Source organism: Solea senegalensis, linkage group LG14, assembly GCF_019176455.1.
Source record: "Solea senegalensis isolate Sse05_10M linkage group LG14, IFAPA_SoseM_1, whole genome shotgun sequence".
NCBI lineage: Eukaryota > Metazoa > Chordata > Actinopteri > Pleuronectiformes > Soleidae > Solea > Solea senegalensis.
Genome location: NC_058034.1, coordinates 22913026 through 22933953, shown reverse-complemented (window position 1 = coordinate 22933953; position 20928 = coordinate 22913026).

Sequence of the window (20928 nt, the reverse complement as noted above, 5' to 3'; positions counted from 1 at the left end):
ATCGCGTTCATCAGAACACACACACACACACACACACACACACACACACACTAAATAATCAAAACATGTCCCGACTGTCAACAAGAGAACTCCCACTTCACTAAAATCACACTACTGTGTGTGTGTGTGTGTGTGTGTGTGTGTGTGTGTGTGTGTGATATGTTAAGTCAACCATCGTTACACTCTTCATAAATCTGGTGGCACACCCCTGACCTGTACACACACACACACACACACACACACACACACACACACACACACACACACGTGGACGTTGCTCACTGACACCTGCTCTGTGCTTCATGTTCACAGTCCTGACCTGAGATGTTGCTGCTGATGCTTTCTATTCCTGTCACACACACGCCAAGACCATCACCCATTAATGCACACGCCATCTACCAATAACACATCACACTACGCACACACACACCATCTAAACCCAATTGTAACCCTAAAACCAGGTCTTAAAAGGCCTTTATAGATGTGAGGACCAGGATGAACACACACACAAACTTAAACTCATACACATGTGTGGACACCACAGGAAAATCTCCAAATGCTTAATTAAACTGATGGTTGCCATGGAGACGGTGACGCTTCAGTCTGCTAAAGTGAACTTAATGAACTCCAATAACTGTCTGTAAAACATGAATGTGGAGAAGAACCAGCAACACAGAGGTCAGGAGGTCAGGAGGTCAGGAGGATGACCCTGCAGTGTCTTACCTGTGGTTGCTGAGGGATATTAAAGCCGGGGTCTCTGGGACCGACGCTGACGAACCGCTGGGCTGGAGATGTAGTGGGGGTGGAGTAAGCTGTGCAACACACACACACACACACACAGTCAGTTAGTTTAGAGTCGTTATTAACATCTACTCTACTTGTATTTAAATATTCATTTCTGAAGGGATGAGGATGAGGATGAAGGACAGCAGATCCTCGTTATAAGATATCGACCTTTCCTTTCCGCGTGTCGTTAATGTCCGACAGATTAATAAAGATCAAGATTAACTTTATTGTCCCATGAGTGGGAATTTGTCTTGGACCCTTCACTGGTGCTGCAGTCAAATATTCACACGGTGAAAGATACACAACATTTCACATTTCAATCAATCAAATGAAAAGTAGCCGTGAAGAATTCAAACCCGGGTCTATTCAGTGACTTTGTGAATCGGTTCAGTCTGCGGCGAAGAACTCTAAACCTCCGACCCGAGAGCAGCAGCTCATACTCTGGATTAAAGTGCAGGATTATGTCAGTCAGAGTCATGACAAAGATTTATTCCCTTCTGAATATGAACTGAAATCTGAATCACACGTTTAACGGCTGAAATCAAAGAGATGTTGTTCTCAGTAAATATGAGTTTAATAATGATTCAAATATTCTTTCTTTTGCTGTGGAGGCGGATTTGCCTCCAGGTAAATGTGTGTGTGTGTGTGTGTGTGTGTACTCACTGGGTGAGGTGGGTGAGTTGCCTCCCCCCTCGGTGGAGGAAGTGGAGGGTGGCTTGGCGTCGACGGGCAGCGGGACGGGACGGGCCATCGGGGGAGGAGGAGGGGGAGGCAGCATGGGCGTCGGCAGGAAAGGGTTGTGAACCTTTCCCTGAGAAAGGGTTGTGAACCTTTCCCTGGGAGCTACCATTCGCTGAAGAGGGGGTGAAGGGGTGGTGAGGGGGTATAGATTAAAAATATTAAATGTAATACAAACATATACAGTGTTTTATTATTAATATTTATGGAATAACGACAACAGGTCGGTCACATGGTTATAACCTGTAACAGCTCAACTCTGTGCAGCTCTTTTCTGAGTGTGTGTGTGTGTGTGTGTGTGTGTGTGTCAGCACTTTTCCGTGCTGGTCATAAAGAATTCTGCTGCTGTTGGCATTTTATCCTGCTAATCTATAAGCATAATACCACAGTACCTCGCTTCACCTCTCTGCCTCCTTCTGTCTCTCTCTCTCTCTACCTACACATATACTGTCCTCCACACACACACACATGTACATGCTGTTCCTTTACAGGTCACATGATCAGCAGTGTGTGGACTTTTCTGTCCAAAAATGCTCTCGTTGTTTTAAGTCGCACACACAGTGACTTCAGAACAACAGTAAGAAGTGCTTTGAAATCCAAATTTGATATTATTTTTTGATAACGTGGGCGGTCCTGCTCAAACACTCATTAACGCCGGTTGTACCCCTAAGAATCCAGCAGAGGGCACACGTACAATTTGCTCTTGTCACGAATGACAATGTGATTTGGGTCACGATTATTTACAATCTTTAAAAAGTGGGTTCCTGAAAAGAAAGTTGTCAAATTCAATATAAGATCTCTACTGATGCTGATAACACAACCATGAGCATCTACTGATACTGATAATACAACCCCGCATCTACTGATCGACAACTGATACCGATAACACAACCTCAAGTATCTACCGATACGATAACACAACCTCAAGTATCACTGACAATCGATACTGATACCAATAACACAACATCAAGTATCTACCATAACACAACCTTATCTACTGATACTGATAACACAACCATGAGTATCTACTGATACCAATAACACAACCATGATAGATAACACCTCATCTACTGATACCAAATAACACAACCTCAAGTATCTACTGATACTGATAACACAACCTCAAGTACTACTGATACCGACAACACAACCTCAAGTATCTACTGATACGACACAACCTCAAGTATCTACTGACACCGATAACACAACCTCAAGTATCTACTGATACCAATAACACAACATCAAGTATCTACTGATGCCGATAACACAACCTCAAGTATCTACTGATACTGATACAACAACCATGAGGTATCTACATTGATTCAATAACACAACACAGGAGTATCTACTGATATGATACACAACCATGAGCATCTACTTGCAACCAACTCAAGTATCTGCTGATACTGACAACACAACCTCAAGTATCTACCGATACCAATAACACAACCTCAAGTATCTACTGATACTGGCAACACAACCTCAAGTATCTACTGACCGATAACACAACCTCAAGTATCTACTGATATCGAGCACACAACCTCAAGTATCTACTGATACCGATAACACAACCTCAAGTATCTGCGATACCGATAACACAACATCAAGTATCTACTGATACCGATAACACAACCTCAAGTATCTACTGATACTGATAACACAACCATGATATCTACTGATACCAATAACAACCATGAGTATACTGATACGATAACACAACATCATACTGATACCAATAACACAACCTCAAGTATCTACTGATACTGATAACACAACCTCAAGTATCTGCACTCTGACAACCAACCTCAGTATACTGATACAACACAACCTCAAGTATCTACTGACACCGATAACACAACCTCAAGTATCTACTGATACCGATAACACAACATCAAGTATCTACTGATACCGATAACACAACCTCAAGTATCTACTGATACTGATAACACAACCATGAGTATCTACTGATACCAATAACACAACCATGAGTATCTACTGATACTGATAACACAACCATGAGCATCTACTGATACCAATAACACAACCTCAAGTATCTACTGATACTGACAACACAACCTCAAGTATCTACTGAGCCATAACCACTAAGTATCACACCGATATCATAACCTCAGTATCTACCGATATCATAACACAACCTCAAGTATCTACTGACAATCGATAACACAACCTCAAGTATCTACCGATAACGAGCAACACAACCTCAAGTATCTACTGACACCGATAACACAACCCTCAAGTATCTACTGATACCGGCGCTAACACAACCTCAAGTATCTACCTGATCTACCGATGATAACACAACCTCAAGTATCTACTGATACCGATAACACAACCTCAAGTATCTACTGAAACCAATAACACAACTGATACCGATACTTGCTGATATAAATGCTGTTGCTGGTTTTACAGTCTGTGAACCATGAAATATATAGGATTTATACAGATATTAGGATTAAAATGTTTCTCTTTCCAAAATCTGATCCAATGATTTTGATACAATGCTCAATATCAGTATCAGTATCAGTATCAGTATCAGTATCATCTCTACAATCAGTCATTTATTAAAGTATAAATCCTTCAACAAAGTCACTAAAATGACAAAAATAAAATCACCGACACTCAGAGTTTCTGGTTATTGATCAGTTCATGTTCACTTTTTACCACGTATGCAAAATGTGTGTGTGTGTGTGTGTGTGATGGTGGAGGGTGTATTGATTCAGTGTCTAGACAAAGATATATCAACTATCTCAGTGCAGACAGGACACACACACACACACACACACTGCAGTGTTTTCTGATCCCACCTTTGCAGAGGACGGAAAACCCGTCTCATATGAGTCTCTGTGTATTATGAGAAAGTGTGTGAGTGTGTGAGTGAGTGTGTGAGTGTGTGAGTGTGTGAGTGAGTGAGTGTGTGAGTGTGAGTGTGTGTGTGCTTACGTTGAGGAAGCCCACCTGTCCGGCCTGCTGGGCGGAGTCAGGACACACCAGTTGGACGAACTCCTTGAGCGTCTCCTGCGGGTGATACCTGATGGCCGGGTGAGAGAAGTAGGAGCCGGGCTGCTGCAGGATGGGGGAGGAGGAGAAGTGGAGGCTGGAGGGCGGAGCATGGGGGCTCGCTGTGGGAGAGGGAGGGGGTGAGGACAGGTGAGGACGGGAGAGAATCAGAGACAAAATTATGACAAGGACATCGTGTTGAGAGATCGAGAGAGTTAAGTGAGGGGGAGGAGGTAAGGGGAGAGACTTTTTGAAGTTAATCAGAGAGGGGGCGTGGCTTAACATGCAAATACATGATGATGGACACAGCAGAGCAGATGAAACATTCACCACAGACCACAATGCAGTTCTCACAGAGCTGTCAATCAAAACAAAAGTAAGCGGGGTTCTCCTCATCCTGGTTCCTCCTCTCCTCTCCTCTCCTCTCCTCCAATCGAATTAAGGCTCTAATTGGTCTAATATTCTCTGATTGCTCGTTAGTGGCTGAGGCCTCGTTAAGGACTGTGATGTATAGAGCTGTGGTCAGAGAGAGAGAGAGAGAGAGGAGAATAAAGAGTGATATAACAGAGGGCAGAGAGAGGGGGAGACACTGATAGAGAGACTGGAAATGACAGAGAGAGAGACATTTGAATGTAAAGAAAGAGAGAGAGAAAGAGCGAGGGATGGATGGAGAGTTAAAGCTGCTGCACTAATTCACTTAAAGTCTGCTGTGATTTATCACTCTGATAATACACACTGACCCTGTGTGTGTGTGTGTGTGTGTGTGTTTACAGTAATCATCAGATGGATGGCTTTCTCTGCTCTCTCTCACACACACACACACGCACGCACACACACACACACACACACTCTGCATTGTGTATATACACTAATACAAATGACCTCACTCTCTGTACAAGTCTGTACAACCACCTGTCTGTGTGTGTGTGTGTGTGTCTGTGTGTGCTCACTTTTTCACGTCTCTAAAGTTAAAACTTCAAGAAAAACTCACATAAATGTTCAAAACAAAACAAAAAAACATACATTTTTTTAAAAGTCGAGGTAACTCCTTTCTACTGCTTAAAGCCTGTATGCTAAGCTAATAGGCGAGTTCTGTTTCCCCAATGCTTACTGTCTTTAGGCTAAGCTAATCAGCTATTTATGTTTCCCCAATGCTTAAAGCCTGTATGCTAAGCTAACAGGCTAGTTCTGGTTCCCCAATGCTTACATTCTTTATGCCAAGCTAATCAGCTATTTCTGTTTCCCCAATGCTTAAAGCCTTTATCCTAAGCTAAGAGGCTAGTTCTGTTACCCAAAGCTTACAGTCTTAATGCTAAGCTAATAGGCTAGTATCTGCTCATGTCAATGACAACTGTTTAAAGTCACAGTCTTTAACACCAGTTGTGATTAGAACCAGACTCAGTACAGAACTCTCTAACATTAATAGTTAAATATAAAGACTTGCATTGAATTAAATTTGATGTTATTTTAACACTGTCAAACTGCTTTACTGTGTGTATATACACAGTTATTTAGATTCATGTGATGTAACAGTGTCTGTATTTCCCAGAAAATGCCGCCTTATAGAACAGTCATACAGTGTAAAAAGAAAATGGTTCAGCTCATTCCAACTTAAATTGACCAAGTTATATGAAGAGAACTTGGTGATCATCACCTGGTCCATGTTTGAGGTCTTTTCTGACTGAGAACTGAAGTTTGAGTCATTTTATAAACGTCTCCAAAGTCCATAGAGAAAACCAGCGTTTTTAGCTTGTAGGGACACAGCAGCTGCTGGTCCTCTGCTGCCTCGTGTGGTCACTTTGTGTCACTGAGGTAAATCTAAGCAAAGGCTTGAACTCAAACCCTGAACTCACAAAATAACATGTGAACGTACAGAAGGAGGTGACGTAAAAACACACAGTTTCTCTATGGACTTTGGTGCAGGGAGCGATCACTTCAGCAGTACGCCCCCTACAGGTTACAGTGTGATCTGCAGCCTGAGTGCAAACAACACAACACAATGGTGAATTATGCAGAGGCAAACATGTAAAGTCTCCAGTGAACGGACAGAGAATAAATTGATATTGATCTTCTCGTCCGTCTTCGGGCAAAATTGCAGACGGGAGGATTTTTCCAAAAAGTCAGACTCTTCCTTTAACTGCAGCATGTGTGTGTGTGTGTGTGCGTGCGTGTGCGTGTGTGTGTGTGTGTGTGTGTGTGCGTGTGTGGGTACGAACCCACGGCCTGCATGTTGAACACAGAAGAAAGGGACCGGGATTAGTTCACTTTGCAAATTGCCTGCCTCACTGCTCAGACATCCCTCCTCCTCCTCCTCCTCCTCCTCCTCCTTCTCCTCCTCCTCCTCATCTCTCCTCTGCCAACTTTTCCATGAAGAAGATATTTTCCATCAAGATGTGGATTGAGAAACAATAAAAGAGGAGAATTAAACGGCAGAGCTCCTTCATCTGCACCGCAGGGGGGAAATAAGGAGGTGAAGGAGATGGGGGAGGAGAGTGAGGAGAATGAGGAGGAGGAGGAATGGTGGAGTGAAGGAGGAGGAGGTGAAAAGACTAATATTTAGACCAAACTAATCCTGTGTAATCATCTGGAGAAGATCCAAATCACGGCGCGTCGTTGTTGAAGAGGATTTAAGGATCCTGGTTTGTCTCAATCCATACTTTTTAAATTCAACCAGTCCCTTTAGGAATGAGGTTCTGCCTCATTAGGACCAGGTTTTGGTCTCCATGAAGACTACTGGTCCTGACGAGGTCGGTGTTTATGACAGAAAAAAAAGGTCCTGAACAAGTGACCGAAAGCAATTAATAACTCACCCTTACCTTAACTATAACCACTGTGCACTTAACTTAACCAGGTTCTGCCTCATTCAGACCAGGTTTTGATCTTCATGAGAACCTGTAGAGGTAAGGATGCAAGAACACACACACACACACACACACACTGAAGTCTTGGTGAGGACACTCATTCCATTGTCCATCACAACTAAAGGCCTAACCTTTAACCTTTAACCTTTACATAATTCTGACCCTAAAGCTGAGTCTCAAATCATGAACAATGATTTTAATGTTTGACAGAGTGTGACAACAAGTGTACACACAGACACGCACACGCACACGCATTACCATTACACACACACGTTATCACACACGCCTGTTGTGAAACACACAATTAGACTAAAGGAAAAAGGAGGAAGATTAGGAGGGTGTATGCCATGGAACTAAGGAAGATATATCACACACACACACACACACACACACACACACACACAAAGCACACACACACACACACACACACCCAACTCAACCACCCACACACGCACGCACGCACACACACACACAGAGCCCTAAAGGTGTGTCTCCACGTCCTCCTGTTTTTCCTCCTGACAAAACCTACAGTCACTAACAGTGAGGGGGAGGTGTGTGTGTGTGTGTGAGGGAGGTGAGGGAGGAGCAGTGAGGGAGGTGAGGAGGTGGTATACTATGACGTTTTAGGTCTTTTGGGACAACATGCAATTTAACAGGCCCAGAGGTTAGTGTAGTGGTTAGGAGTCTTACCTTTAAGAAAAAAGACCCAGGTTCAAGTCCTGGTTGTAACAGGTCTCCTCTGCAATTCATTTATTTGTGTAATTTTGGACGACATACTAAACTTTTGATTCGCGATTTTTGTTTTCTCAAAACTGTGGGAGGAGTAACACGGCAAACTTTTGGGGAGGAAGAGGAATATCGAGTGGAATAAATGCAGTATGATTACAAGAGATGCTTGCACTGCAAGGCATACTAGTCAGTATGCCTTGCTAGTCACTAGGCATACTAGTCAGTATGCCTTGCAGCAGCAGGCACTAATGACTGTTAAACTCTAGTATATTGATCACTGACTTATTGACTTATTGATCACTGAGCCACATCCACTCGCAGTTTTCATCATTGATTATTTGTTTACATGGATTTTCTGGATATTTCACCTCAGCTCTCTATCTCTCTGTGTCTCACCCCAACTGTCTAGTCTCATCCTGCACTTTAACACCCCAACATACAACACACACACACTCTGTGAGATCAGACCCTCAGGATCATTGAAGGCAACACAACAACCCCCATCCCCCACTCACTCACAACAGATAATGGAATTTCACAGAGGTCACACAAGTGAGTGCAGGGTCAGCACGAAAAGAAAAGAAAAGAAAAGAGGAATAAAGTCTGAGCCTGACGTTCAAACTTTACTGAAATAAAAAAGAATAGCACCTTTAACACTTGCTTATATTTTCACTTGTCATCAGTCTCATAACAAAAATCAAAGACGAGAAAGTCTGCTTCCTGTTTCTCACTGTTAGACAGACTTTTCCAACAGGAAACTGAAGTTTGTAAACCACTCACTTGCCCACACCATAGTCCATAACTAAGTTCTAATGTCTTATTTTGCAAGTTAGACTTCTAAAATGGGCTGGACAGTTGGTGTAGTGGTTAGTGCACTTGCCTTTATAGCAAGAAGACCCAGGTTCGAGCCCCGGTTGGAACAATGGCCTTTTGCATGGACGTTCTCTGGCTTCCTCCCACAGTCCAAAAACATACAATATTGGGATTAGGTAAATTGAACACCCTAAATTGAGTGTGTGGCCCTGTGATGGACTGGCGAACTGTCCAGGATGTACCCTGCCTATTGCCCAGCTGAGACTGGCACAGCACCCCCCGTGAACCCTCTGGTGGAGGATAAAGCGGTAGATGATGGATGGGTGGAGGCTTCTGAAATCCCTTGTTCAGATTGACCTCAGTGACATAAAGTGACCACACGAGGCAGCAGTAGACCAGCAGCTCCTGTGTCTCTGTGAGCTAAAATCACTGAATTTCTCTATGGACTTTGGTGTGGGAGAGTGAGTGGTTTACAAACTTCAGTTTCCTGTTGGAAAAGTCTGTCTGACAGTGAGAAAAAGACGTGAACATGTGATGTAGATCACTCCGTGTGGTGAGTTTGTGTCACTGCTGTAATTCCAAGCCAACTGAATTGTTTTCCACTTCCTGGAAAACAGTTGTTCCAGTGGACAATTCCAGCATCAGGAATGTTCTCAGTTAAAGCTCCTGCACCGTGAAATTCAAAGCCCGCCCCACAGTGACTCAGCACTTTTTTATGCAGTGAACTGACATAATGAAAGTACTGTAAGAGTGAGTGAATGAAATGTTTACTCATGTCCATGAAAGTCTGAGCCAAACACATTAATATGATTTTCTCTGGACATATTTATTTCCATTTGTGATTCTAATGATGAACAGAGGGAGTGTTGCAACAATCACACAACAGCTGCAGTGACGTCATACAATAACAATAACATATAATAGCCATACAATATGTATATATATATGTGTGTGTATATATATATATATACATACATATATATAAAGGCATAATTAAAGGCATAATAATCTTAGTGTATGTAAACTTCTGACTTTGAAGAAAGTAATAAAAAATTGTCCTTCTCTCATTATTCTGGCATTTAGCAAATAGAAATAATTTTGTTAATCCTAACGGACCTAAAACAGGAAAAGTTTTTGTCTGATTTCATGTCAGACAGTGAGAAAAAAAAAGCATATGTGTCTTTTTATATAGTACATGTAAACTTCTGGTTTCAACTGTATATACTATACACATAATAATATCACATGTTTCCTCCTTTTCAGCTGTGTTTTGTTGGAGCTCTGTATCTTTAGACTTTTGAGGAAAAATGTAAAAAAAACCAACTTTTTTCCAATGATATATATTTATTGTAAATGTGTAAATACTGTATGTATATAGATATATGTATATATGTATGTATGTATATATATATATGAGTCTCTCATTTATATATATGTGTGTGTGTATGTATAATTAATTTATGTCACACTGAAAATGTTTTATTTAATTTTCTTCATAATTTCAGATCAACATGTTTTGATGTGACATGACCACAGCTGTGTGTGGGATTTAGTGACACCTACTGGTGAAAATGGTCATTACAACCATCTAACCAAGTGTCATCCTCACGGTCAGACACTGCAGAACATATACTTCAGAATATAATCTCAGTATTCTGAATTGTGTTTTCTCAAAATGTAATCTTAGTTCTGAAAAATTCTAAAATTGAATGCAATAATTCTGACTTTTTCCTTTAAAGTTTAATTTCTTTTCTAATTTCTTTTTTCTTTTCTCTGAATTTAATCTCATTAATTTGACTTTTTTTTCCTCTGAATTTAATCTCTGTAATCTCAGATCATTTTTTGCTCAGAATTTATTAAATAAATATATAATCACATTCATTGAGATAAATATAAGTAAATGTAATTTTTATATATGTATTATTTTTTTCAGTATATGAAAAGCTGTGTTCATATATTCTAAAATGTCTAATTAAATATACAATTACAGACATTAATATTTGTACATATATACCAATATATAATGCAACACAATATATGATACTGTCTATATATATAGAGAGAGAGAGAGAGGGAGAGAGAGAGGGAAACATGAATATCTGCATTTATTTTCCCGATTATTAATACATGAGCCAACTTTATTAAATATATTCGATTAATAATTAAATAAAAAAAAGAAATTTTTGTCAGGCTGAGTTTTAAGCAGAGTGTGTGTGTGTGTGTGCGCGTGTGCGTGTGTGTGTGCGTGTATGTGTTAGTGTGTGTGTGTGTGTGTGTGTGTGTGTGTGCGTGTGCGTGTGTGTGCGTGGGTGTGTGTCTGTGTGTGTGTGTGTGTGTGGGAAAGTGTGAGGAACTAAATCTCCACAAGGATAAAAACTTGATCTGTGAACACATTCAGGTGATTTTCTGTCTTTAATCAAGTGTCCAGTTTCACTGTTTGCTCGTGGGAAAGTGAAGTGAGTTAAGACAAGGACAGAGGACAGAGCACAGACTGGGACAGACACAGACCAGGACAGACACAGACCAGACCAGGACAGAGTACAGACTAGGACAGACACAGAGGAGGACAGAGTACAGACTAGGACAGACACCGGCGAGGACAGAGATGAGGACAGAGCACAGACTAGGACAGACAGACAAGGACAGAGACAGATGAGGACAGACACAGACTAGGACAGACACAGACCAGGACAGAGTACAGACTAGGACAGACACCGGCGAGACAGAGATGAGGACAGAGCACAGACTGGGACAGACAGGCGGGGACAGAGACAGATGAGGACAGACACAGACTAGGACAGAGCACAGGGAGGACAGAGACAGATGAGGACAGAGCACTAGACAGCACAGATGAGGACAGGCACAGACTAGGACAGAGACAGACAGAGCAGATGGGACAGAGCACAGACTGGATAGAGACAGGCGAGGGAGACAGACGAGGACAGAGCACAGACTAGGACAGGACACGAGACACACAGAAACAGCGGACAGGTACAGAGCGAGGACAGAACAGAGGACAGAGCACAGCAGGACAGAGACAGACAAGGACAGACTGGACAGAGACAGGCGAGGACGAGAGAGAGACAGGCGAGGACAGAGCACAGGCGAGGACGGGAGGACAGAGCACAGGCGAGGACAGAGCACAGGCGAGGACAGAGCACAGGCAGGCAGAGCACACAGGCTAGGACAGAGCACAGGCGAGGGACAGAGACGAGCACAGAGGAGGATAGAGCACAGGCGAGGACAGAGACAGACAAGGATAGAGCACAGGCGAGGGACAGGGAGGGACGAGGACAGGCACAGGCAGGGAAGGACGGGGGACAGAAACAGGCACAGATCAGGACATAGGACAGAGCAAAGAGGACAGACGAAGACAGAAGACAGAAGACAGAAGACAGAGCACAGAGCATGCATTTAATTATTGGCCTCACGAGAAAGACTCAATGACTTAAGTACATGCAGACGCTTCACAGTGAACACACACACACACACACACACACACAAACACACACACACACACACACTGTGTCAGGAGAAATCAATCTGTCTGCTTTATATAACCTGAATTCACTCGTCACTAAAACTGAGCGTGTAAATGTGGACGAGGACAAAAAAATGACCAAAAACTCTGAAAATCCTCAGAATCAGTGAGAAAACAAATTACACACTTTATTAGGAACACCTCATATTCTACCGTTTAATCATTTTTATTAATACAAATCTTCTTTTTAATATAGATTTGAATGTTTGGATGTTTGCATGGGGACAGAAAATTCAGACTGATCCATCCAAAACAATCAAACTTACAGATAAACCCAATAACCCAAGGAGGCGGAGCTAATTGAATAAAACTCTCCAGTGCTCTTCCACTGAATGATTGCGAAATGATTTTTTCCCGAAGTGTAACTTGTTTATCTCACAGATCCAGAACATTGTGTCCTCAAAACCAAACATTCACACATTTAAAAACCTCATGTAAAATGTTTCAACCCTCCAGCAGCACTAACAAATCCAGCTCACCACTCAAATGACATTATTTCTTAGATTGTGTCTTTACTCACATTCATTCTTTTGAGTCACAACAACACACACACAGATAAACGGTGCCAGGAAAAACACAAACCTATATAATAAAAACCAGGGTTAAAGCAAACCAAGTGTTTTCTCGGAAAAAACCATGTTCTTCTTTTTCAAAAGTCAAATTAAGAACATTGTGTTCACAGAAAGAAAACAATCACATCTCCTTTGTGAAGCTGCTCTTAATCAGAGACACAGATTTTCCACAACCACAATATTCTCTGCAAACAATAACTGGTGCACAGCGACATCTTCAGGCCAAAGGAAATACTACACATGGAATCTAAAACCATGTAAAAACACCGTCGTGGTGCTAGTAGTAAAAGTAGTAAAGAAGTAGTAGTAGTATTAGTAAAAGTAGTAGTAGTAGTAGTATTAGTAAAAGTAGTAGTAGTGGTAGTAGTAGTAGTAGTAGTAGTAGTAGTAGTGGTAGTAGTAGTAGTAGTAAGTAGTAGTAGTAGTAGTAAATGGTAGTAGAGATCAGTGGTAGTGGTAGTAGTAAGTAGTAGTAGTAGTAGTAGTAGGGATAGTGAGTAGTAGTAGTAGTGGTAGTAAGAGTAGTAGTAGTAGTAGTAGTAGTGTAGTAGTAGTAGTCAGTAGTAGTAGTAAAAGTAGTAGTAGTAGTTGTTGTAATAGTAGTAGAAGTAGTAGTGGTAGTGGTAGTAGTAATAGTGGTAATAGTAGTAGTAGTACTAGTAGCAGTAAAAATATTAGTGGTTGTAGTAGTAGTAGAATTAGTAATAGTAGTAGTAGTGGTGGTAGTAGTAGTAGTAAAAGTAGTAGTGGTGGTAAGTGGTAGTAGTACAAAGAAAGTAGTGGTGGAGTAGGTGAGTAGTAAGTAGTAGTAGTGGTGGTAGTATTAGTAGTAGTAGTGGTGTAGTAGTAGTAAAAGTAGTAGTAGTGTAGTAGTGGTGGTAGTAGTAGAAAGTGAAAGTAGTGAGTAGTAGTGGTAATAAGTGGTAGTAGTAGTAGTAGTAGTAAAAGAGTAGGAAGTGAGTAGTAGTGAGTAGTGATGAGGCATTAGAGGTAAGTGGTAGTGGTAGTGAAAGTATTAAAAGTGGTGAGTGTAAGTGGTGTGGTAAGTATTAGTGGTAGTAGTGGTGGTGTAGTAGTGGTAGTAGTAGTGGTAGATAGTGGTAGTAGTGGTGGTAAGTGTGGTAGTAGTGAGATCAGTGGTAGTGGGGAGTGGTGGTAAAGTAGTAGTGGTAGTGGTGGTGGGTAGTAGTAGTAAGTAAGTATAGTAGTGGTTGTAGTAGTAGTAAGAGTAGTAGAGAAGTAAGTGGTAGTAGTAGTGGTGGTGTGTAGTAAGTAGTAGTAGTAAATAGTAGTAGTAGTAGTAGTAGTGAGTGGTAAGTAGTGGTAAGTAGTAGTGAGTAGTAGTATAATAGTAGTAGTAGTAGTAGTAGTAGTAGTAAAGTGGTAGTAGTGTAGTGTAGTAGTAGTAGTAGTAGTAGTGGTAGTAGTAGTAGTAGTAGTAGTAGAAGTGGTGGTGACTGAAGTAGTAGTAGTGGTAGTAAGAGAGTAGTCAGTGGTGTGGTGGTGGTAAGTGGTGAGTGAGGTGGTGGTAGTAGAAATTAGTGAGTGGTAGTGGTGGTGAGTGGTAGTGAGTGGTGGTGGAATCGGTGGTGAGTAGTAGTAGTAGAATGTAAGAGTGGTGAGTAGAATCAGTAGTAGTAGTAAGAAGTAGTAGGGGTAATAGTAGTAGTGAGTGGTAGAGTAGTAAAGTGGTAAGTAGTAGTAGAAGTAGTAGTGGTAGTAGTAGTAGTAGTAGTAGTAGTAGTAAATGTAGTAGTAGTAGAATCAGTAGTAGTAAAAGTAGTAGTAGTAGTTGTAATAGTAGTAGAAGTAGTAGTGGTAGTAGTAATAGTGGTAATAGTAGTAGTAGTACTAGTAGCAGTAAAAGTATTAGTGGCTGTAGTAGTAGTAGTAGTAGAATTAGTAATAGTAGTAGTAGTCGTAAAAGTAGTAGTGGTGGTAGTAGTAGTAGTAGTGGTAGGGCTGGTAGTAGAAGTAGTAAAAGTAGTAGTAGTAGTGGTAATAATAGTAGTAGTAGTAGTAGTAAAAGTAGTAGTAGTAGTAGTAGAATTAGTAGTCATACCCTTCGTTAGACCTCATTCTTAAGGGGGGCATGAAATGCATGGGGGGCACAGTTATTAAGCTACAGTATGTAATAGATAAAGGGTTTCCAAACTTCCCATGGCAGAGCTCTTGTTATAAGTATGTATTGTTATAGTATTGTTATTATTAGAAGTACCTGGGATTCATTATTGATGTGGAGCTTGTAAGAAATGCGGTTTCTAAATGAAAGGTGACGCTTGGTTTCTTTTACTTGGTTTCTCCCTCAGAGGTCGGAAGCTTCTGATAGCAGCGACCTTCTTACCTCTACAAGACTACAGCGATGTTGTGTGTATGTGTGCTTCTAACAGCTGCCACTGTGCTCTGAGGTGCTTATCACAGACTAAATCTTCCATGTCCTCCCTGACTGGGAGACGCTGCACACACTGGAGGACTCTGGTCTCTAAGGCTCTTCTTGGCTTGGTTCCTGCTTGTTTAAGCATTTTTTCTCCAGAGAACAAAAATAACATTTTGCACTTGTCTGTTCCCCGTGTTTGGACTGAAATAGGGAAAAAGGCTTTCAGTTACTCTGCCCCCTCTGCTTGGAATGCCACCATGCAGTCAACCATGTTACATGTCCTAGGGCACTTATCATTTTCAGATAAATAATAATCAACTGTTTAAATAAACTAACCACGTGATATTAAAACCAGTCTGCTGATTCCCTTGTGTGTGTGTGTGTGTGTGTCATTAATGATCAAGTATGATTATATGTTGCTGCATATCTTATAGTATCTTTAGTCTTCAATTACACACACGTGTTCACATTAACATTTCTCTTTATTTGTTTTACACGATAGTTCATCACTTAAAAAATAATGATAATTACCATTGTGCATGATGCTGCTGGTTATACAATCTTTGATACATATTTAAATTCTTAGGCTAAATGAGAAAGCGATAGTGCAGGGAATCCACAAAGTGAACTTCATGAATGGCTGCAACACTTTAGCTCTGGAATATTTACACCGGGACTTAAATGCTTCACAGGTGCTCGTTTGTGAATGTCAGTGTGTGGTTTTTTTGAGTTGGATCCTCCACAGTTTCCTGTCCTCTGGATCTGAGAGGAAATAAAATGATTAATAGATTTTATTAGATTAATAGACACGTAGCACTAAAGTGATAATTAACTAAATGAGCTAAAGTGACAGATTTTCCTCTTTGGCCAGGTAAGGCCTCATCTTCCCCAAGTCCCAAGTGACCACAAACCATTTTTAGTTGTATTTTAAGAAAATGAAGGATTTATTTACAAACGTTGTTTTAAATGACAAAATTAGATAAACTGAGGTATAGGTTTCAGCGTGGACTAAGGCCAACATAACAAAAAGGTCCGTCTCTAGAAAACAACAAACCTTACTTAATCAACCTTAAAGGAAACAAATGACAGGACACTTACCTCTTAACTAAATAAACAGGAGAAGACGCTGCAACGAAACTGGCAGTCCACCCCGACTACTCAAACAACAACTAAATTACACAAAAGGTCTACACAACTGAAGAGTGGCGGGGAGGAGGAGGAGGTCCACCATATTGGCTCCTTGAGTATCAGGTGGTGGTGGAGTCTGAGCCAGGGCCCAGAACCACTACACCAGTCCTGGCATGGCTATGGCACACACCCAGGGGCGGTCCTAGGCCATTTGGTGCCCTAGGCGAGCTTGATTGATGGTGCCCCTTCCGCACAAGAGAATAAGTCACGTCCAAAGAATTGCACATTTATTTAAAGAATTATAATACAAACAATATAACAATATGTGCAAAAGAATAAACCTGTTCAATAATAAATATACAAAAAATAAACTTTTAACTTTGAGAACAAAAAGTGCACACTAAAGAATCCAAACAAAAAATTAAACTAACAATAAAACATTGTGTGCAAAATGAAATACTGTAAAATAAGATTCATATAAACTATTCATCAAAATATAATATACAAAATAAACAAATAAGGTTCAAACATCACACTTCATTTACAGTGCCACCTTTAGAACTGTCATTTATTCTACTTCAGTTTCATTTATTTTTATGTCGAAGTATTGTTGTAGATACAGAGGGATGAAAAAAATAAATAGACGTTATCATTTTAATTCTATTCTTTTTTTTCTCGCCGCATATTTTGGCGCCCCTCACTAGATGGCGCCCTAGGCAAGCGCCGATGTCGCCTGTAGGAAGGACCGCCACTGCACACACTTATTTACAAATAAAATAAAAATGATGACTACAGTCATAACAGTGTAGGAGAGTGAGACTGACCATGTGTCAGTGCCTCATACAACCACACTTTCACAGAACTGACTAGAATACTTAGATTGTTGTTTTGAGGTATTTGTTATTGTTCCTTCATGATCTCTTCATGATTCTCCCTCTGCTTCATCATGTTTCTGTGAGGCCCGGGCTGGACGTTGGAGTAGATCCCATCATGAACTGGACGCTGGCACAGTGAGGCTCAACCAGAGTGGACATTAATATACATGCGGAGCTTAATAAACCTTCAGAGCTACATCTCAGCTTTGGGCCTTTGGTCATTTCTCACACTGGAGCACTGACATTTTAATACGTGTCCAATCTTTTACAAAATTAAAAACGACACCTCTCCTTTATAAATAAATAAAATAAATGTATCTAGACTTGCAGTTTGGTTTGTAAGATGTACTGTGGAGTCGAGAAAAATGACCTGTATTTATTTATTTAAGCAAGGGCCTGACGAGAAGACGACACCAAAGACGACACCACCGTCATTGATCCAGAACGATGACGAGTCCGCATACAGGCAGGAGGTGGACCAGCTGGTCCACTGGTGCAGTCAGAACCACGTGGACCTGAACCCGCTCAAGACAGGTGGAGACGACAGTGAACTTCAGGAGAACACCCCGCCCCACACTCCGCCTTCTCACCATCCTCAACAACACAGTGTCAACAGTGGAGCGCCACCCGCTCACAGGATGTGAGGTGGTCCGCACATGAAGGAAGAACGCCCAGCAGAGACTCTACTTCCTGCGGCAATTCAGGAAGTTCCACGTGCCACAGCAGCTGCTGGTCGTCATTGTTCAGTCTGTCCTGTGCACTTCCATCACTGTGTGGTTTGGCTCAGCCACAAACCAGGACCAGACCAGACTGCAACAGACAATCAGGTCTGCAGAGAAGATCATAGGTGCTGACCATCTCTGCAGACCCTTCAGGCAGGCGCAGGAGCACTGTCTGCAAAAACAAACTGCCACAAGCGGTCTCTCATATGAACAATTATATAAATGTGTGAATATACACTATATATGTGTATATATACAGCCCATATCTCCATATGACCTGCCTATTTAACCTAGGTCGTACAAATGTATATTGTTTATTAAAACCTATTACGATAGATTTCTGTTTACAATTTTCTTTTTGTTTTGTTTTCAACTTGTATATTTTTATTTTTATGTAAATTGCTAAAGGAAGAACGCCACACTAAGGGGTAAAAACAGTGTCCTTTAATCCTCCTGCTGCCGGCGTAGAGGCTTGAAAATACCTAACTGTATCAGTAAATCAAATAAAAAGAAAACAAAATTGTTTTAATTTTTGTAATTGCTTCATCACTCATGTCATTTAACTGCAGAGAAGCACACACCATTCATTGTTGTACAGACGACACTTCACATCCAGGCCACTAGGTGGCACATTGCACTCGGGTGGAGAAGAGCATTGCTGACATGCACAGAGGAAGAATAAATCCTCCTGTGTGAAGGTAACACCAGCTCGACGTGTGTGTCTTTGTTATTTTCACTGCAGGAAAAATAACTTGCTGCTTTCCCTGACTGTCCAGTCAGAGAGCTAACACATTGTGTGGGTCTGGATGATGGTCAGTGACCCAACACATGAGCTAGTGTTACTAATAACAACAACAACAACAACACACCAAGGTCCAGCAAGCCCATCCTAGCTTTGAAAAAGTAAAACTGTAAGAAAGTTAGGAGCAGAAAGAGTCACATTCTTCAACCTTTTGACAAACAATCTAAGAGATTACCATCAGGACAATTTAATTATTGTACTGAAGTGAGGAACCCCACCCACTATCATCCCAAACCATTAACAATGTCACAGCTGGACCTACGAGACTCATGGAGGATTAAACATCCTCAGTCCAGACAGTATACATGGGTCAGAGTAAGCGACAACATACTGAGCGCCGCCAGGCTAGATTTGATCCTCATGTCTAGAAATCTCACAATAAGCCCGGTTGCTTTCACTGACCACCATCTCGTGGTCATAGTCATTTGACCAGGAGGAAGTGTAAAGTCACACTGGTCATTTAATAACAGGCTCCTGCAAGACACGGCCTTCTGTCAGTCCTTTTTTGGCAACATTGGAAATCAAGGAAGGCAGAATTTTGTTCACTAAAACTATGGTGGGAGACACAATTCAGTTGTATACATGGAAATGGTTGTTACCTCAGCTGTCATATAGGGGAAGAGTTCTGGTCGACAATAACTTGGTCGTCTCGGCACTCTGGCACAAACTGATTGCTCTGACGACACCACTGGGTCCGAGCAGCTGTCCTCTACCGGTCAAGGGCTGATGAACTTAAAGTCCAGGGTTGCCTCCTGGAGGGCTTGCCTACGACAAGCAGCCTATGGAAGTGGACCTCACCGGGCTGATGCCCTTCTACACCTCGGTACTACAGACATGGCAGATGTTTCACACATCGAGGAAAACCAACGAGACTCTGGGCTCGTGGTTGTTTGAGGAACCTCTGTTCTTCAACAGCTTTATAAAGACCAGAACCCTGCAGTCTGCCAGTCTCCGAGTCAGGCTCGGGGAAGCTGGATGCACGAAGCTCGGACACCTAATGAGGATGACGGCAACATCTGTCACGTCCTTCAGAGACAACAGCAACATAACCTCCCTCAGGCTGATCAGCAGGACGGTGAAGGAGGTTCGTGTCGCTCTGCCACATCACCTGAGACAGTTTGCAGAAGACCGCACCTTACGTGACCAGTGGAGTGATGGCTCAGAATACGGCTTCCCTTGAATCCTGTATTTTCTGTTTGCAGAGTGAGACGATTTCCCACCTGTTCATTGTTCTTCACTGACACCTCTGTTTGATTTGTTAAAATGTTGGTTTCATGGGTTCCTTTGTTTACTTTTGGCCCAAAATACTGTGCAAAAAAAAGACTGTGCATACATTCATCAATTACATCTCTGGCTCTGTGAAATGAGCTATCAGGTTAACACACAAGAACCGGCTCCAGAATGCAGGCAGTGTAGAGCCTGTAGAGGTTCTCAAAGGACCCAGTTATCCCAGAAAGCAGCATTGGGTGGTGTTGGAATCAGGCGATGCGACCCCTGACCTCAGCAGTCGATTGGCGGGCGAGCGAGGAGCTTCGGTGAGAGATAGGAGCGGTCGCTGCGAGGAAAGCTAACAGAGCTCCATTTTAAAGCCGCTTCTTCTTCGGAGCTCAGCACAGATTAGTCATTACACCCCCCTGTAAATGCACTGCAGGTCCCCCTCAAGCTGTCTCTCAAGACCATTAAGACTCCTGAAATCTCCTGCAGACACACACTCAGCAGCTGCTGGGCCCATTTGAAGCCCCATTAGGGAGCACAGCGCTGCAACACCACTGCGTCACTCAGTGGATGGAGCCACTTTACTGATAATGCACAGAACTGCAGGGGGAAAATGAGTTTACAGACAATGTAGTGTCACTTTTCTGCTCAGCCACTCTCTGGAAGGACACACTAACCCTCACCACAACAAATGAGTGAGAAGCAAACTCTGGCATGAGCCACAGAGGAGAGAAGATTCACTTCAATTCAG